This window comes from Ambystoma mexicanum, chromosome 1p, assembly GCF_040938575.1.
Source record: "Ambystoma mexicanum isolate Mex_15411 chromosome 1p, UKY_AmexF1_1, whole genome shotgun sequence".
Lineage (NCBI taxonomy): Eukaryota > Metazoa > Chordata > Amphibia > Caudata > Ambystomatidae > Ambystoma > Ambystoma mexicanum.
In genome coordinates, this window is record NC_090921.1 from 1,474,647,777 (window position 1) to 1,474,666,093 (window position 18,317).

Sequence of the window (18,317 nt, forward strand, 5' to 3'; positions counted from 1 at the left end):
TTTACTATGACTAGTTTCCTGTTTTGTTGGAAGCAGCAGTCCATAAATGGTCACAGGTCAGTACTGCTGTGGGAAATGGCCAATGAGATGCATTTAACCTTCTTTGTCCCAGTTCTACTTAAATGTGATGCAGGCTACAAGTCAGTTTGAAGATAATTGTCATATTCGTGAATTTCCTTCAGATCACATGTAGTTTTTCTTTAGGTTGTTGTGAGGATAAGGGTTTTATGTGTGAATGAGTTAGGCATTTTTTTTCCAAGGGAAGAAAAAATCCCCCTGCAACTGGCCTCCCTCTTATGCTCCAGTTAGAAATATGCATCTCAGCTGGCCGGTTAGCTCAGTTGGTTATAGCGTGGTGCTAATAACGCCAAGGTCACGGGTTCAATCCCTGTATTGGCCACTTTGTCATTTTGGGAAATATTTCTGCAGAAGGATGAGATTGATGCAGAATTGGCACTCACAGCTTTAGAGTTTCTAACACAAGATTGCTGTTTTGTTGGAAGCAGCTGTGCATACATAGTCACGGGTCAGTACTGCTGCGGACATAACCAATGTTGTTGTGAGGATAAGGGTTGTATTTGTGAATGAGTTAGGCATTTTCTTTCAAGGGAAGTAAACTCCCCCCGCAACTGGCCTCCCTCCTATGCTCCAGTCAGAAGGCGTTCTTTTTCTGACTGAGCATTGTGCTAATCACGCCAAGTTAGCGAATTTGATCCCAGTATTGGCCACTTTGTCAATTTGGGAAATATTTCTGCAGAAGCATGAGATTGATGCAGAATTCCCACCCACAGCTTTAGATTTACTATGACAAGTTTGCTGTTTTGTTGGAAGCAGCAGTCCATAAATGGTCACAGGTCAGTACTGCTGTGGGAAATGACCAATGAGATGCATTTAACCTTCTTTGTCCCAGTTCTACTTAAATGTGATGCAGGCTACAAGTCAGTTTGAAGATAATTGTCATATTCATGAATTTCCTTCAGATCACATGTAGTTTTTCTTTAGGTTGTTGTGAGGATAAGGGTTTTATGTGTGAATGAGTTAGGCATTTTTTTCCAAGGGAAAAAGACTCTCAGCTGGCCGGTTAGCTCAGTTGGTTAGAGCGTGGTGCTAATAACGCCAAGGTCACGGGTTCGATCCCCGTATTGGCCACTTTGTCATTTTGGGAAATATTTCTGCAGAAGGATGAGATTGATGCAGAATTGGCACTCACAGCTTTAGAGTTACTAACACAAGATTGCTGTTTTGTTGGAAGCAACTGTGCATACATAGTCACGGGTCAGTACTACTGCGGACATAACCAATGTTGTTGTGAGGATAAGGGTTGTATTTGTGAATGAGTTAGGCATTTTCTTTCAAAGGAAGAAAACTCCCCCCTGCAACTGGCCTCCCTCCTATGCTCCAGTCAGAAGGCATACTTTTTCTGACTGAGCATGGTGCTAATAAAGCCAAGTTAGCGAATTTGATCCCAGTATTGGCCACTTTGTCAATTTGGGAAATATTTCGGCAGAAGCATGAGATTGATGCAGAATTCCCACCCACAGCTTTAGATTTACTATGACTAGTTTGCTGTTTTGTTGGAAGCAGCAGTCCATAAATGGTCACAGGTCAGTACTGCTGTGGGAAATGACCAATGAGATGCATTTAACCTTCTTTGTCCCAGTTCTACTTAAATGTGATGCAGGCTACAAGTCAGTTTGAAGATAATTGTCATATTTATGAATTTCCTTCAGATCACATGTAGTTTTTCTTTAGGTTGTTGTGAGGATAAGGGTTTTATGTGTGAATGAGTTAGGCATTTTTTTTCCAAGGGAAGAAAAAATCCCCCTGCAACTGGCCTCCCTCCTATGGTCCAGTCAGAAATATGCCTCTCAGCTGACCGGTTAGCTCAGTTGGTTAGAGCGTTGTGCTAATAACGCCAAGGTCACGGGTGGCCACTTTGTCATTTTGGGAAATATTTCTGCAGAAGGATGAGATTGATGCAGAATTGGCACTCACAGCTTTAGAGTTACTAACACAAGTTTGCTGTTTTGTTGGAAGCAGCTGTGCATACATAGTCACGGGTCAGTACTGCTGCGGACATAACCAATGTTGTTGTGAGGATAAGGGTTGTATTTGTGAATGAGTTAGGCATTTTCTTTCAAGGAAAGAAAACTCCCCCCTGCAACTGACCTCCCTCCTATGCTCCAGTCAGAAGCATACTTTTTCTGACTGAGCATGGTGCTAATCACGGCAAGTTAGCGAATTTGATCCCAGTATTGGCCACTTTGTCAATTTGGGAAAAATGTCTGCAGAAGCATTAGATTGATGCAGAATTCCCACCCACAGCTTTAGATTTACTATGACAAGTTTGCTGTTTTGTTGGAAGCAGCAGTCCATAAATGGTCACAGGTCAGTACTGCTGTGGGAAATGACCAATGAGATGCATTTAACCTTCTTTGTCGCAGTACTACTTAAATGTGATGCAGGCCACAAGTCAGTTTGAAGATAATTGTAATATTCATGAATTTCCTTCAGATCACATGGAGTTTTTCTTTAGGTTGTTGTGAGGATAAGGGTTGTCTGTGTGAATGAGTTAGGCATTTTTTTTCCAAGGGAAGAAAACATCCCCCTACAACTGGCCTCCTGCTTATGCTTGAGTCAGAAACAAAACTCTCAGCTGGCTGTTTAGCTCATTTGGTTAGAGCGTGGTGCTAATAATGGCAAGGTCACTGGTCCCCGTATTGGCCTCCTTGTCATTTTGGGAAATATTTCTGCAGAAGCATGAGATTGATGCAGAATTGGCACTCACAGCTTTAGAGTTACTAACACAAGATTGCTGTTTTGTTGGAAGCAGCTGTGCATACATGGTCACGGGTCAGTACTGCTGCGGGACATAACCAATGTTGTTGTGAGGATAAGGGTTGTATTTGTGAATGAGTTAGGCATTTTCTTTCAAGGGAAGAAAACTCCCCCCTGCAACTGGCCTCCCTCCTATGCTCCAGTCAGAAGGCATACTTTTTCTGACTGAGCATGGCGCTAATAAAGCCAAGTTAGCGAATTTGATCCCAGTATTGGCCACTTTGTCAATTTGGGAAATATTTCTGCAGAAGCATGAGATTGATGCAGAATTCCCACCCACAGCTTTAGATTTACTATGACTAGTTTGCTGTTTTGTTGGAAGCAGCAGTCCATAAATGGTCACAGGTCAGTACTGCTGTGGGAAATGACCAATGAGATGCATTTGACCTTCTTTGTCCCAGTTCTACTTAAATGTGATGCAGGCTACAAGTCAGTTTGAAGATAATTGTCATATTCATGAATTTCCTTCAGATCACATGTAGTTTTTCTTTAGGTTGTTGTGAGGATAAGGGTTTTATGTGTGAATGAGTTAGGCATTTTTTTCCAAGGGAAGAAAAAATCCCCCTGCAACTGGCCTCCCTCTTATGGTCCAGTCAGAAATATGCCTCTCAGCTGGCTGGTTAGCTCAGTTGGTTAGTTGTGCTAATAACGCCAAGGTCACGGGTTCGATCCCCGTATTGGCCACTTTGTCATTTTGGGAAATATTTCTGCAGAAGGATGAGATTGATGCAGAATTGGCACTCACAGCTTTAGAGTTACTAACACAAGATTGCTGTTTTGTTGGAAGCAGCTGTGCATACATAGTCACGGGTCAGTACTGCTGCGGACATAACCAATGTTGTTGTGAGGATAAGGGTTGTATTTGTGAATGAGTTAGGCATTTTCTTTCAAGGAAAGAAAACTCCCCCCTGCAACTGACCTCCCTCCTATGCTCCAGTCAGAAGCATACTTTTTCTGACTGAGCATGGTGCTAATCACGCCAAGTTAGCGAATTTGATCCCAGTATTGGCCACTTTGTCAATTTGGGAAAAATGTCTGCAGAAGCATTAGATTGATGCAGAATTCCCACCCACAGCTTTACATTTACTATGACAAGTTTGCTGTTTTGTTGGAAGCAGCAGTCCATAAATGGTCACAGGTCAGTACTGCTGTGGGAAATGACCAATGAGATGCATATAGCCTTCTTTGTCGCAGTACTACTTAAATGTGATGCAGGCCACAAGTCAGTTTGAAGATAATTGTAATATTCATGAATTTCCTTCAGATCACATGGAGTTTTTCTTTAGGTTGTTGTGAGGATAAGGGTTGTCTGTGTGAATGAGTTAGGCATTTTTTTTCCAAGGGAAGAAAACATCCCCCTACAACTGGCCTCCTGCTTATGCTTGAGTCAGAAACAAAACTCTCAGCTGGCTGATTAGCTCATTTGGTTAGAGCGTGGTGCTAATAATGGCAAGGTCACGGGTTCGATCCCCGTATTGGCCTCCTTGTCATTTTGGGAAATATTTCTGCAGAAGCATGAGATTGATGCAGAATTGGCACTCACAGCTTTAGAGTTACTAACACAAGATTGCTGTTTTGTTGGAAGCAGCTGTGCATACATGGTCACGGGTCAGTACTGCTGCGGGACATAACCAATGTTGTTGTGAGGATAAGGGTTGTATTTGTGAATGAGTTAGGCATTTTCTTTCAAGGGAAGAAAACTCCCCCCTGCAACTGGCCTCCCTCCTATGCTCCAGTCAGAAGGCATACTTTTTCTGACTGAGCATGGTGCTAATCACGCCAAGTTAGCGAATTTGATCCCAGTATTGGCCACTTTGTCAATTTGGGAAATATTTCTGCAGAAGCATGAGATTGATGCAGTATTCCCACCCACAGCTTTAGATTTACTATGACTAGTTTGCTGTTTTGTTGGAAGCAGCAGTCCATAAATGGTCACAGGTCAGTACTGCTGTGGGAAATGACCAATGAGATGCATTTAACCTTCTTTGTCGCAGTACTACTTAAATGTGATGCAGGCCACAAGTCAGTTTGAAGATAATTGTAATATTCATGAATTTCCTTCAGATCACATGGAGTTTTTCTTTAGGTTGTTGTGAGGATAAGGGTTGTCTGTGTGAATGAGTTAGGCATTTGTTTTCCAAGGGAAGAAAACATCCCCCTACAACTGGCCTCCTGCTTATGCTTGAGTCAGAAACAAAACTCTCAGCTGGCTGTTTAGCTCATTTGGTTAGAGCGTGGTGCTAATAATGGCAAGGTCACGGGTCCCCGTATTGGCCTCCTTGTCATTTTGGGAAATATTTCTGCAGAAGCATGAGATTGATGCAGAATTGGCACTCACAGCTTTAGAGTTACTAACACAAGATTGCTGTTTTGTTGGAAGCAGCTGTGCATACATGGTCACGGGTCAGTACTGCTGCGGGACATAACCAATGTTGTTGTGAGGATAAGGGTTGTATTTGTGAATGAGTTAGGCATTTTCTTTCAAGGGAAGAAAACTCCCCCCTGCAACTGGCCTCCCTCCTATGCTCCAGTCAGAAGGCATACTTTTTCTGACTGAGCATGGTGCTAATCACGCCAAGTTAGCGGATTTGATCCCAGTATTGGCCACTTTGTCAATTTGGGAAATATTTCTGCAGAAGCATGAGATTGATGCAGAATTCCCACCCACAGCTTTATATTTACTATGACTAGTTTGCTGTTTTGTTGGAAGCAGCAGTCCATAAATGGTCACAGGTCAGTACTGCTGTGGGAAATGACCAATGAGATGCATTTAACCTTCTTTGTCCCAGTTCTACTTAAATGTGATGCAGGCTACAAGTCAGTTTGAAGATAATTGTCATATTCGTGAATTTCCTTCAGATCATATGTAGTTTTTCTTTAGGTTGTTGTGAGGATAAGGGTTTTATGTGTGAATGAGTTAGGTATTTTTTTTCCAAGGGAAGAAAAAGTCCCCCTGCACCTGGCCTCCCTCTTATGCTCCAGTCAGAAATATGCCTCTCAGCTGGCCGGTTAGCTCAGTTGGTTAGAGCGTGGTGCTAATAACGCCAAGGTCACGGGTTCGATCCCCGTATTGGCCACTTTGTAATTTTGGGAAATATTTCTGCAGAAGGATGAGATTGATGCACAATAGGCACTCACAGCTTTAGAGTTACTAACACAAGATTGCTGTTTTGTTGGGAGCAGCTGTGCATACATAGTCACGGGTCAGTACTGCTGCGGACATAACTAATGTTGTTGTGAGGATAAGGGTTGTATTTGTGAATGAGTTAGGCATTTTCTTTCAAGGGAAGAAAACTCCCCCCTGCAACTGGCCTCCCTCCTATGCTCCAGTCAGAAGGCATACTTTTTCTGACTGAGCATGGTGCTAATCACGCCAAGTTAGCGAATTTGATCCCAGTATTGGCCACTTTGTCAATTTGGGAAATATTTCTGCAGAAGCATGAGATTGATGCAGAATTCCCACCCACAGCTTTAGATTTACTATGACTAGTTTCCTGTTTTGTTGGAAGCAGCAGTCCATAAATGGTCACAGGTCAGTACTGCTGTGGGAAATGGCCAATGAGATGCATTTAACCTTCTTTGTCCCAGTTCTACTTAAATGTGATGCAGGCTACAAGTCAGTTTGAAGATAATTGTCATATTCGTGAATTTCCTTCAGATCACATGTAGTTTTTCTTTAGGTTGTTGTGAGGATAAGGGTTTTATGTGTGAATGAGTTAGGCATTTTTTTTCCAAGGGAAGAAAAAATCCCCCTGCAACTGGCCTCCCTCTTATGCTCCAGTTAGAAATATGCATCTCAGCTGGCCGGTTAGCTCAGTTGGTTAGAGTGTGGTGCTAATAACGCCAAGGTCACGGGTTCGATCCCCGTATTGGCCACTTTGTCATTTTGGGAAGTATTTCTGCAGAAGGATGAGATTGATGCAGAATTGGCACTCACAGCTTTAGAGTTTCTAACACAAGATTGCTGTTTTGTTGGAAGCAGCTGTGCATACATAGTCACGGGTCAGTACTGCTGCGGACATAACCAATGTTGTTGTGAGGATAAGGGTTGTATTTGTGAATGAGTTAGGCATGTTCTTTCAAGGGAAGTAAACTCCCCCCGCAACTGGCCTCCCTCCTATGCTCCAGTCAGAAGGCGTTCTTTTTCTGACTGAGCATTGTGCTAATCACGCCAAGTTAGCGAATTTGATCCCAGTATTGGCCTCTTTGTCAATTTGGGAAATATTTCTGCAGAAGCATGAGATTGATGCAGAATTCCCACCCACAGCTTTAGACTTACTATGACTAGTTTCCTGTTTTGTTGGAAGCAGCAGTCCATAAATGGTCACAGGTCAGTACTGCTGTGGGAAATGACCAATGAGATGCATTTAACCTTCTTTGTCCCAGTTCTACTTAAATGTGATGCAGGCTACAAGTCAGTTTGAAGATAATTGTCATATTTATGAATTTCCTTCAGATCACATGTAGTTTTTCTTTAGGTTGTTGTGAGGATAAGGGTTTTATGTGTGAATGAGTTAGGCATTTTTTTTCCAAGGGAAGAAAAAATCCCCCTGCAACTGGCCTCCCTCTTATGGTCCAGTCAGAAATATGCCTCTCAGCTGGCCGGTTAGCTCAGTTGGTTAGAGCGTTGTGCTAATAACGCCAAGGTCACGGGTGGCCACTTTGTCATTTTGGGAAATATTTCTGCAGAAGGATGAGATTGATGCAGAATTGGCACTCACAGCTTTAGAGTTACTAACACAAGTTTGCTGTTTTGTTGGAAGCAGCTGTGCATACATAGTCACGGGTCAGTACTGCTGCGGACATAACCAATGTTGTTGTGAGGATAAGGGTTGTATTTGTGAATGAGTTAGGCATTTTCTTTCAAGGAAAGAAAACTCCCCCCTGCAACTGACCTCCCTCCTATGCTCCAGTCAGAAGCATACTTTTTCTGACTGAGCATGGTGCTAATCACGCCAAGTTAGCGAATTTGATCCCAGTATTGGCCACTTTGTCAATTTGGGAAAAATGTCTGCAGAAGCATTAGATTGATGCAGAATTCCCACCCACAGCTTTAGATTTACTATGACAAGTTTGCTGTTTTGTTGGAAGCAGCAGTCCATAAATGGTCACAGGTCAGTACTGCTGTGGGAAATGACCAATGAGATGCATTTAACCTTCTTTGTCGCAGTACTACTTAAATGTGATGCAGGCCACAAGTCAGTTTGAAGATAATTGTAATATTCATGAATTTCCTTCAGATCACATGGAGTTTTTCTTTAGGTTGTTGTGAGGATAAGGGTTGTCTGTGTGAATGAGTTAGGCATTTTTTTTCCAAGGGAAGAAAACATCCCCCTACAACTGGCCTCCTGCTTATGCTTGAGTAAGAAACAAAACTTTCAGCTGGCTGTTTCTGCAGAAGCATGAGATTGATGCAGAATTCCCACCCACAGCTTTAGATTTACTATGACAAGTTTGCTGTTTTGTTGGAAGCAGCAGTCCATAAATGGTCACAGGTCAGTACTGCTGTGGGAAATGACCAATGAGATGCATTTAACCTTCTTTGTCCCAGTTCTACTTAAATGTGATGCAGGCTACAAGTCAGTTTGAAGATAATTGTCATATTCATGAATTTCCTTCAGATCACATGTAGTTTTTCTTTAGGTTGTTGTGAGGATAAGGGTTTTATGTGTGAATGAGTTAGGCATTTTTTTCCCAAGGGAAAAAGACTCTCAGCTGGCCGGTTAGCTCAGTTGGTTTGAGCGTGGTGCTAATAATGCCAAGGTCACGGGTTTGATCCCCGTATTGGCCACTTTGTCATTTTGGGAAATATTTCTGCAGAAGGATGAGATTGATGCAGAATTGGCACTCACAGCTTTAGATTTACTAACACAAGATTGCTGTTTTGTTGGAAGCAGCTATGCATACATGGTCACGGGTCAGTACTGCTGTGGGACATAACCAATGTTGTTGTGAGGATAAGTGTTGTATTTGTGAATGAGTTAGGCATTTTCTTTCAAGGGAAGAAAGCTCCCCCCTGCAACTGGCCTCCCTCCTATGCTCCAGTCAGAAGGCTTACTTTTTCTGACTGAGCATGGTGCTAATCACGCCAAGTTAGCGAATTTGATCCCAGTATTGGCCACTTTGTCAATTTGGGAAATATTTCTGCAGAAGCATGAGATTGATGCAGAATTCCCACCCACAGCTTTATATTTACTATGACTAGTTTGCTGTTTTGTTGGAAGCAGCAGTCCATAAATGGTCACAGGTCAGTACTGCTGTGGGAAATGACCAATGAGATGCATTTAACCTTCTTTGTCCCAGTTCTACTTAAATGTGATGCAGGCTACAAGTCAGTTTGAAGATAATTGTCATATTCATGAATTTCCTTCAGATCACATGTAGTTTTTCTTTAGGTTGTTGTGAGGATAAGGGTTTTATGTGTGAATGAGTTAGGCATTTTTTTCCAAGGGAAAAAGACTCTCAGCTGGCCGGTTAGCTCAGTTGGTTAGAGCGTGGTGCTAATAACCCCAAGGTCACGGGTTCGATCCCCGTATTCCCCACTTTGTCATTTTGGGAAATATTTCTGCAGAAGGATGAGATTGATGCAGAATTGGCACTCACAGCTTTAGAGTTACTAACACAAGATTGCTGTTTTGTTGGAAGCAGCTGTGCATACATAGTCACGGGTCAGTACTGCTGCGGACATAACCAATGTTGTTGTGAGGATAAGGGTTGTATTTGTGAATGAGTTAGGCATTTTCTTTCAAAGGAAGAAAACTCCCCCCTGCAACTGGCCTCCCTCCTATGCTCCAGTCAGAAGGCATACTTTTTCTGACTGAGCATGGTGCTAATAAAGCCAAGTTAGCGAATTTGATCCCAGTATTGGCCACTTTGTCAATTTGGGAAATATTTCTGCAGAAGCATGAGATTGATGCAGAATTCCCACCCACAGCTTCAGATTTACTATGACTAGTTTGCTGTTTTGTTGGAAGCAGCAGTCCATAAATGGTCACAGGTCAGTACTGCTGTGGGAAATGACCAATGAGATGCATTTAACCTTCTTTGTCCCAGTTCTACTTAAATGTGATGCAGGCTACAAGTCAGTTTGAAGATAATTGTCATATTCATGAATTTCCTTCAGATCACATGTAGTTTTTCTTTAGGTTGTTGTGAGGATAAGGGTTTTATGTGTGAATGAGTTAGGCATTTTTTTCCAAGGGAAAAAGACTCTCAGCTGGCCAGTTAGCTCAGTTGGTTAGAGCGTGGTGCTAATAACCCCAAGGTCACGGGTTCGATCCCCGTATTCCCCACTTTGTCATTTTGGGAAATATTTCTGCAGAAGGATGAGATTGATGCAGAATTGGCACTCACAGCTTTAGAGTTACTAACACAAGATTGCTGTTTTGTTGGAAGCAGCTGTGCATACATAGTCACGGGTCAGTACTGCTGCGGACATAACCAATGTTGTTGTGAGGATAAGGGTTGTATTTGTGAATGAGTTAGGCATTTTCTTTCAAAGGAAGAAAACTCCCCCCTGCAACTGGCCTCCCTCCTATGCTCCAGTCAGAAGGCATACTTTTTCTGACTGAGCATGGTGCTAATAAAGCCAAGTTAGCGAATTTGATCCCAGTATTGGCCACTTTGTCAATTTGGGAAATATTTCTGCAGAAGCATGAGATTGATGCAGAATTCCCACCCACAGCTTCAGATTTACTATGACTAGTTTGCTGTTTTGTTGGAAGCAGCAGTCCATAAATGGTCACAGGTCAGTACTGCTGTGGGAAATGACCAATGAGATGCATTTAACCTTCTTTGTCCCAGTTCTACTTAAATGTGATGCAGGCTACAAGTCAGTTTGAAGATAATTGTCATATTCATGAATTTCCTTCAGATCACATGTAGTTTTTCTTTAGGTTGTTGTGAGGATAAGGGTTTTAAGTGTGAATGAGTTAGGCATTTTTTTTCCAAGGGAAGAAAAAATCCCCCTGCAACTGGCCTCCCTCTTATGGTCCAGTCAGAAATATGCCTCTCAGCTGGCCGGTTAGCTCAGTTGGTTAGAGCGATGTGCTAATAACGCCAAGGTCACTGGTTCGATCCCCGTATTGGCCACTTTGTCATTTTGGGAAATATTTCTGCAGAAGGATGAGATTGATGCAGAATTGGCACTCACAGCTTTAGAGTTACTAACACAAGTTTGCTGTTTTGTTGGAAGCAGCTGTGCATACATAGTCACGGGTCAGTACTGCTGCGGACATAACCAATGTTGTTGTGAGGATAAGGGTTGTATTTGTGAATGAGTTAGGCATTTTCTTTCAAGGAAAGAAAACTCCCCCCTGCAACTGACCTCCCTCCTATGCTCCAGTCAGAAGCATACTTTTTCTGACTGAGCATGGTGCTAATCACGCCATTAGCGAATTTGATCCCAGTATTGGCCACTTTGTCAATTTGGGAAAAATGTCTGCAGAAGCATTAGATTGATGCAGACTTCCCACCCACAGCTTTAGATTTACTATGACAAGTTTGCTGTTTTGTTGGAAGCAGCAGTCCATAAATGGTCACAGGTCAGTACTGCTGTGGGAAATGACCAATGAGATGCATTTAACCTTCTTTGTCGCAGTACTACTTAAATGTGATGCAGGCCACAAGTCAGTTTGAAGATAATTGTAATATTCATGAATTTCCTTCAGATCACATGGAGTTTTTCTTTAGGTTGTTGTGAGGATAAGGGTTGTCTGTGTGAATGAGTTAGGCATTTTTTTTCCAAGGGAAGAAAACATCCCCCTACAACTGGCCTCCTGCTTATGCTTGAGTAAGAAACAAAACTTTCAGCTGGCTGTTTCTGCAGAAGCATGAGATTGATGCAGAATTCCCACCCACAGCTTTAGATTTACTATGACAAGTTTGCTGTTTTGTTGGAAGCAGCAGTCCATAAATGGTCACAGGTCAGTACTGCTGTGGGAAATGACCAATGAGATGCATTTAACCTTCTTTGTCCCAGTTCTACTTAAATGTGATGCAGGCTACAAGTCAGTTTGAAGATAATTGTCATATTCATGAATTTCCTTCAGATCACATGTAGTTTTTCTTTAGGTTGTTGTGAGGATAAGGGTTTTATGTGTGAATGAGTTAGGCATTTTTTTCCCAAGGGAAAAAGACTCTCAGCTGGCCGGTTAGCTCAGTTGGTTTGAGCGTGGTGCTAATAATGCCAAGGTCACGGGTTTGATCCCCGTATTGGCCACTTTGTCATTTTGGGAAATATTTCTGCAGAAGGATGAGATTGATGCAGAATTGGCACTCACAGCTTTAGAGTTACTAACACAAGATTGCTGTTTTGTTGGAAGCAGCTGTGCATACATAGTCACGGGTCAGTACTGCTGCGGACATAACCAATGTTGTTGTGAGGATAAGGGTTGTATTTGTGAATGAGTTAGGCATTTTCTTTCAAAGGAAGAAAACTCCCCCCTGCAACTGGCCTCCCTCCTATGCTCCAGTCAGAAGGCATACTTTTTCTGACTGAGCATGGTGCTAATAAAGCCAAGTTAGCGAATTTGATCCCAGTATTGGCCACTTTGTCAATTTGGGAAATATTTCTGCAGAAGCATGAGATTGATGCAGAATTCCCACCCACAGCTTCAGATTTACTATGACTAGTTTGCTGTTTTGTTGGAAGCAGCAGTCCATAAATGGTCACAGGTCAGTACTGCTGTGGGAAATGACCAATGAGATGCATTTAACCTTCTTTGTCCCAGTTCTACTTAAATGTGATGCAGGCTACAAGTCAGTTTGAAGATAATTGTCATATTCATGAATTTCCTTCAGATCACATGTAGTTTTTCTTTAGGTTGTTGTGAGGATAAGGGTTTTAAGTGTGAATGAGTTAGGCATTTTTTTTCCAAGGGAAGAAAAAATCCCCCTGCAACTGGCCTCCCTCTTATGGTCCAGTCAGAAATATGCCTCTCAGCTGGCCGGTTAGCTCAGTTGGTTAGAGCGATGTGCTAATAACGCCAAGGTCACTGGTTCGATCCCCGTATTGGCCACTTTGTCATTTTGGGAAATATTTCTGCAGAAGGATGAGATTGATGCAGAATTGGCACTCACAGCTTTAGAGTTACTAACACAAGTTTGCTGTTTTGTTGGAAGCAGCTGTGCATACATAGTCACGGGTCAGTACTGCTGCGGACATAACCAATGTTGTTGTGAGGATAAGGGTTGTATTTGTGAATGAGTTAGGCATTTTCTTTCAAGGAAAGAAAACTCCCCCCTGCAACTGACCTCCCTCCTATGCTCCAGTCAGAAGCATACTTTTTCTGACTGAGCATGGTGCTAATCACGCCATTAGCGAATTTGATCCCAGTATTGGCCACTTTGTCAATTTGGGAAAAATGTCTGCAGAAGCATTAGATTGATGCAGAATTCCCACCCACAGCTTTAGATTTACTATGACAAGTTTGCTGTTTTGTTGGAAGCAGCAGTCCATAAATGGTCACAGGTCAGTACTGCTGTGGGAAATGACCAATGAGATGCATTTAACCTTCTTTGTCGCAGTACTACTTAAATGTGATGCAGGCCACAAGTCAGTTTGAAGATAATTGTAATATTCATGAATTTCCTTCAGATCACATGGAGTTTTTCTTTAGGTTGTTGTGAGGATAAGGGTTGTCTGTGTGAATGAGTTAGGCATTTTTTTTCCAAGGGAAGAAAACATCCCCCTACAACTGGCCTCCTGCTTATGCTTGAGTAAGAAACAAAACTTTCAGCTGGCTGTTTCTGCAGAAGCATGAGATTGATGCAGAATTCCCACCCACAGCTTTAGATTTACTATGACAAGTTTGCTGTTTTGTTGGAAGCAGCAGTCCATAAATGGTCACAGGTCAGTACTGCTGTGGGAAATGACCAATGAGATGCATTTAACCTTCTTTGTCCCAGTTCTACTTAAATGTGATGCAGGCTACAAGTCAGTTTGAAGATAATTGTCATATTCATGAATTTCCTTCAGATCACATGTAGTTTTTCTTTAGGTTGTTGTGAGGATAAGGGTTTTATGTGTGAATGAGTTAGGCATTTTTTTCCCAAGGGAAAAAGACTCTCAGCTGGCCGGTTAGCTCAGTTGGTTTGAGCGTGGTGCTAATAATGCCAAGGTCACGGGTTTGATCCCCGTATTGGCCACTTTGTCATTTTGGGAAATATTTCTGCAGAAGGATGAGATTGATGCAGAATTGGCACTCACAGCTTTAGATTTACTAACACAAGATTGCTGTTTTGTTGGAAGCAGCTATGCATACATGGTCACGGGTCAGTACTGCTGCAGGACATAACCAATGTTGTTGTGAGGATAAGGGTTGTATTTGTGAATGAGTTAGGCATTTTCTTTCAAGGGAAGAAAACTCCCCCCTGCAACTGGCCTCCCTCCTATGCTCCAGTCAGAAGGCATACTTTTTCTGACTGAGCATGGTGCTAATCACGCCAAGTTAGCGGATTTGATCCCAGTATTGGCCACTTTGTCAATTTGGGAAATATTTCTGCAGAAGCATGAGATTGATGCAGAATTCCCACCCACAGCTTTAGATTTACTATGACTAGTTTGCTGTTTTGTTGGAAGCAGCAGTCCATAAATGGTCACAGGTCACTATTGCTGTGGGAAATGACCAATGAGATGCATTTAACCTTCTTTGTCCCAGTTCTACTTAAATGTGATGCAGGCTACACGTCAGTTTGAAGATAATTGTCATATTCATGAATTTCCTTCAGATCACATGTAGTTTTTCTTTAGGTTGTTGTGAGGATAAGGGTTTTATGTGTGAATGGCTTAGGCATTTTTTTTCCAAGGGAAGAAAAAATCCCCCTGCAACTGGCCTCCCTCTTATGCTCCAGTCAGAAACAGGACTCTCCGCTGGTCGGTTAGCTCAGTTGGTTAGATCGTGGTGCTAATAACGCCGTATTGGCCACTTTGTCATTTTGGGAAATATTTCTGCAGAAGGATGAGATTGATGCAGAATTGGCACTCACAGCTTTAGAGTTTCTAACACAAGATTGCTGTTTTGTTGGAAGCAGCTGTGCATACATAGTCACGGGTCAGTACTACTGCGGACATAACCAATGTTGTTGTGAGGATAAGGGTTGTATTTGTGAATGAGTTAGGCATTTTCTTTCAAGGGAAGAAAACTCCCCCCTGCAACTGGCCTCCCTCCTATGCTCCAGTCAGAAGGCATACCTTTTCTGACTGAGCATGGTGCTAATCACGCCAAGTTAGCAAATTTGATCCCAGTATTGGCCACTTTGTCAATTTGGGAAATATTTCTGCAGAAGCATGAGTTTGATGCAGAATTCCCACCCACAGCTTTAGATTTACTATGACAAGTTGCCTGTTTTGTTGGAAGCAGCAGTCCATAAATGGTCACAGGTCAGTACTGCTGTGGGAAATGACCAATGAGATGCATTTAACCTTCTTTGTCCCAGTTCTACTTAAATGTGATGCAGGCTACAAGTCAGTTTGAAGATAATTGTCATATTCATGAATTTCCTTCAGATCACATGTAGTTTTTCTTTAGGTTGTTGTGAGGATAAGGGTTTTATGTGTGAATGAGTTAGGCATTTTTTTTCAAGGGAAAAAGACTCTCAGCTGGCCGGTTAGCTCAGTTGGTTAGAGCTTGGTGCTAATAATGCCAAGGTCACGGGTTCGATCCCCGTATTGGCCACTTTGTCATTTTGGGAAATATTTCTGCAGAAGGATGAGATTGATGCAGAATTGGCACTCACAACTTTAGAGTTACTAACACAAGATTGCTGTTTTGTTGGAAGCAGCTGTGCATACATAGTCACGGGTCAGTACTGCTGCGGACATAACCAATGTTGTTGTGAGGATAAGGGTTGTATTTGTGAATGAGTTAGGCATTTTTTTTCCAAGGGAAGAAAACATCCCCCTACAACTGGCCTCCTGCTTATGCTTGAGTCAGAAACAAAACTCTCAGCTGGCTGTTTAGCTCATTTGGTTAGAGCGTGGTGCTAATAATGGCAAGGTCACGGTCCCCGTATTGGCCTCCTTGTCATTTTGGGAAATATTTCCTCAGAAGCATGAGATTGATGCAGAATTGGCACTCACAGCTCTAGAGTTACTAACACAAGATTGCTGTTTTGTTGGAAGCAGCTGTGCATACATGATCGCGGGTCAGTACTGCTGCGGGACATAACCAATGTTGTTGTGAGGATAAGGGTTGTATTTGTGAATGAGTTAGGCATTTTCTTTCAAGGGAAGAAAACTCCCCCTTGCAACTGGCCTCCCTCCTATGCTCCAGTCAGAAGGCATACTTTTTCTGACTGAGCATGGTGCTAATCACGCCAAGTTAGCGGATTTGATCCCAGTATTGGCCACTTTGTCAATTTGGGAAATATTTCTGCAGAAGCATGAGATTGATGCAGAATTCCCACCCACAGCTTTATATTTACTATGACTAGTTTGCCGTTTTGTTGGAAGCAGCAGTCGATAAATGGTCACAGGTCAGTACTGCTGTGGGAAATGACCAATGAGATGCATTTAACCTACTTTGTCCCAGTTCTACTTAAATGTGATGCAGGCTACAAGTCAGTTTGAAGATAATTGTCATATTCGTGAATTTCCTTCAGATCACATGTAGTTGTTCTCTAGGTTGTTGTGAGGATAAGGGTTTTATGTGTGAATGAGTTAGGTATTTTTTTTCCAAGGGAAGAAAAAGTCCCCCTGCACCTGGCCTCCCTCTTATGCTCCAGTCAGAAATATGCCTGTCAGCTGACTGGTTAGCTCAGTTGGTTAGAGCGTGGTGCTAATAACGCCAAGGTCACGGGTTCGATCCCCGTATTGGCCACTTTGTCATTTTGGGAAATATTTCTGCAGAAGGATGAGATTGATGCACAATTGGCACTCACAGCTTTAGAGTTACTAACACAAGATTGCTGTTTTGTTGGAAGCAGCTGTGCATACATAGTCACGGGTCAGTACTGCTGCGGACATAACTAATGTTGTTGTGAGGATAAGGGTTGTATTTGTGAATGAGTTAGGCATTTTCTTTCAAGGGAAGAAAACTCCCCCCTGCAACTGGCCTCCCTCCTATGCTCCAGTCAGAAGGCTTACTTTTTCTGACTGAGCATGGTGCTAATCACGCCAAGTTAGCGAATTTGATCCCAGTATTGGCCACTTTGTCAATTTGGGAAATATTTCTGCAGAAGCATGAGATTGATGCAGAATTCCCACCCACAGCTTTAGATTTACTATGACTAGTTTCCTGTTTTGTTGGAAGCAGCAGTCCATAAATGGTCACAGGTCAGTACTGCTGTGGGAAATGGCGAATGAGATGCATTTAACCTTCTTTGTCCCAGTTCTACTTAAATGTGATGCAGGCTACAAGTCAGTTTGAAGATAATTGTAATATTCATGAATTTCCTTCAGATCACATGGAGTTTTTCTTTAGGTTGTTGTGAGGATAAGGGTTTTATGTGTGAATGAGTTAGGCATTTTTTTTCCAAGGGAAGAAAAAATCCCCCTGCAACTGGCCTCCCTCTTATGCTCCAGTTAGAAATATGCATCTCAGCTGGCTGGTTAGCTCAGTTGGTTAGAGCGTGGTAAGGTCACGGGTTCAATCCCCGTATTGGCCACTTTGTCATTTTGGGAAATATTTCTGCAGAAGGATGAGATTGATGCAGAATTGGCACTCACAGCTTTAGAGTTACTAACACAAGATTGCTGTTTTGTTGGAAGCAGCTGTGCATACATAGTCACGGGTCAGTACTGCTGCGGACATAACCAATGTTGTTGTGAGGATAAGGGTTGTATTTGTGAATGAGTTAGGCATTTTTTTTCCAAGGGAAGAAAACATCCCCCTACAACTGGCCTCCTGCTTATGCTTGAGTCAGAAACAAAATTCTCAGCTTGCTGTTTAGCTCATTTGGTTAGAGCGTGGTGCTAATAATGGCAAGGTCACGGTCCCCGTATTGGCCTCCTTGTCATTTTGGGAAATATTTCCTCAGAAGCATGTGATTGATGCAGAATTGGCACTCACAGCTCTAGAGTTACTAACACAAGATTGCTGTTTTGTTGGAAGCAGCTGTGCATACATGGTCACGGGTCAGTACTGCTGCGGGACATAACCAATGTTGTTGTGAGGATAAGGGTTGTATTTGTGAATGAGTTAGGCATTTTCTTTCAAGGGAAGAAAACTCCCACTTGCAACTGGCCTCCCTCCTATGCTCCAGTCAGAAGGCATACTTTTTCTGACTGAGCATGGTGCTAATCACGCCAAGTTAGCGGATTTGATCCCAGTATTGGCCACTTTGTCAATTTGGGAAATATTTCTGCAGAAGCATTAGATTGATGCAGAATTCCCACCCACAGCTTTAGATTTACTATGACAAGTTTGCTGTTTTGTTGGAAGCAGCAGTCCATAAATGGTCACAGGTCAGTACTGCTGTGGGAAATGACCAATGAGATGCATATAGCCTTCTTTGTCGCAGTACTACTTAAATGTGAT

The 18,317-nt window shown here is 42.5% G+C and overlaps 5 non-coding genes across 5 annotated transcripts; all 5 read left to right on the forward strand.

The window, feature by feature from the left end:
* The first annotated feature begins 1,075 nt into the window (after positions 1-1,075).
* Positions 1,076-1,149, forward strand: TRNAI-AAU (transfer RNA isoleucine (anticodon AAU)). The gene has a single exon. It is a non-coding gene; the product is annotated as a tRNA-Ile (tRNA).
* Positions 1,150-5,841: 4,692 nt separating this feature from the next.
* On the forward strand, positions 5,842-5,915 carry TRNAI-AAU (transfer RNA isoleucine (anticodon AAU)). Its single transcript has one exon. It is a non-coding gene; the product is annotated as a tRNA-Ile (tRNA).
* Positions 5,916-6,640: 725 nt separating this feature from the next.
* TRNAI-AAU (transfer RNA isoleucine (anticodon AAU)) lies at positions 6,641-6,714 on the forward strand. Its single transcript has one exon. It is a non-coding gene; the product is annotated as a tRNA-Ile (tRNA).
* Positions 6,715-15,441: 8,727 nt separating this feature from the next.
* Positions 15,442-15,515, forward strand: TRNAI-AAU (transfer RNA isoleucine (anticodon AAU)). The gene has a single exon. It is a non-coding gene; the product is annotated as a tRNA-Ile (tRNA).
* Positions 15,516-16,584: 1,069 nt separating this feature from the next.
* On the forward strand, positions 16,585-16,658 carry TRNAI-AAU (transfer RNA isoleucine (anticodon AAU)). Its single transcript has one exon. It is a non-coding gene; the product is annotated as a tRNA-Ile (tRNA).
* Positions 16,659-18,317: the final 1,659 nt, after the last annotated feature.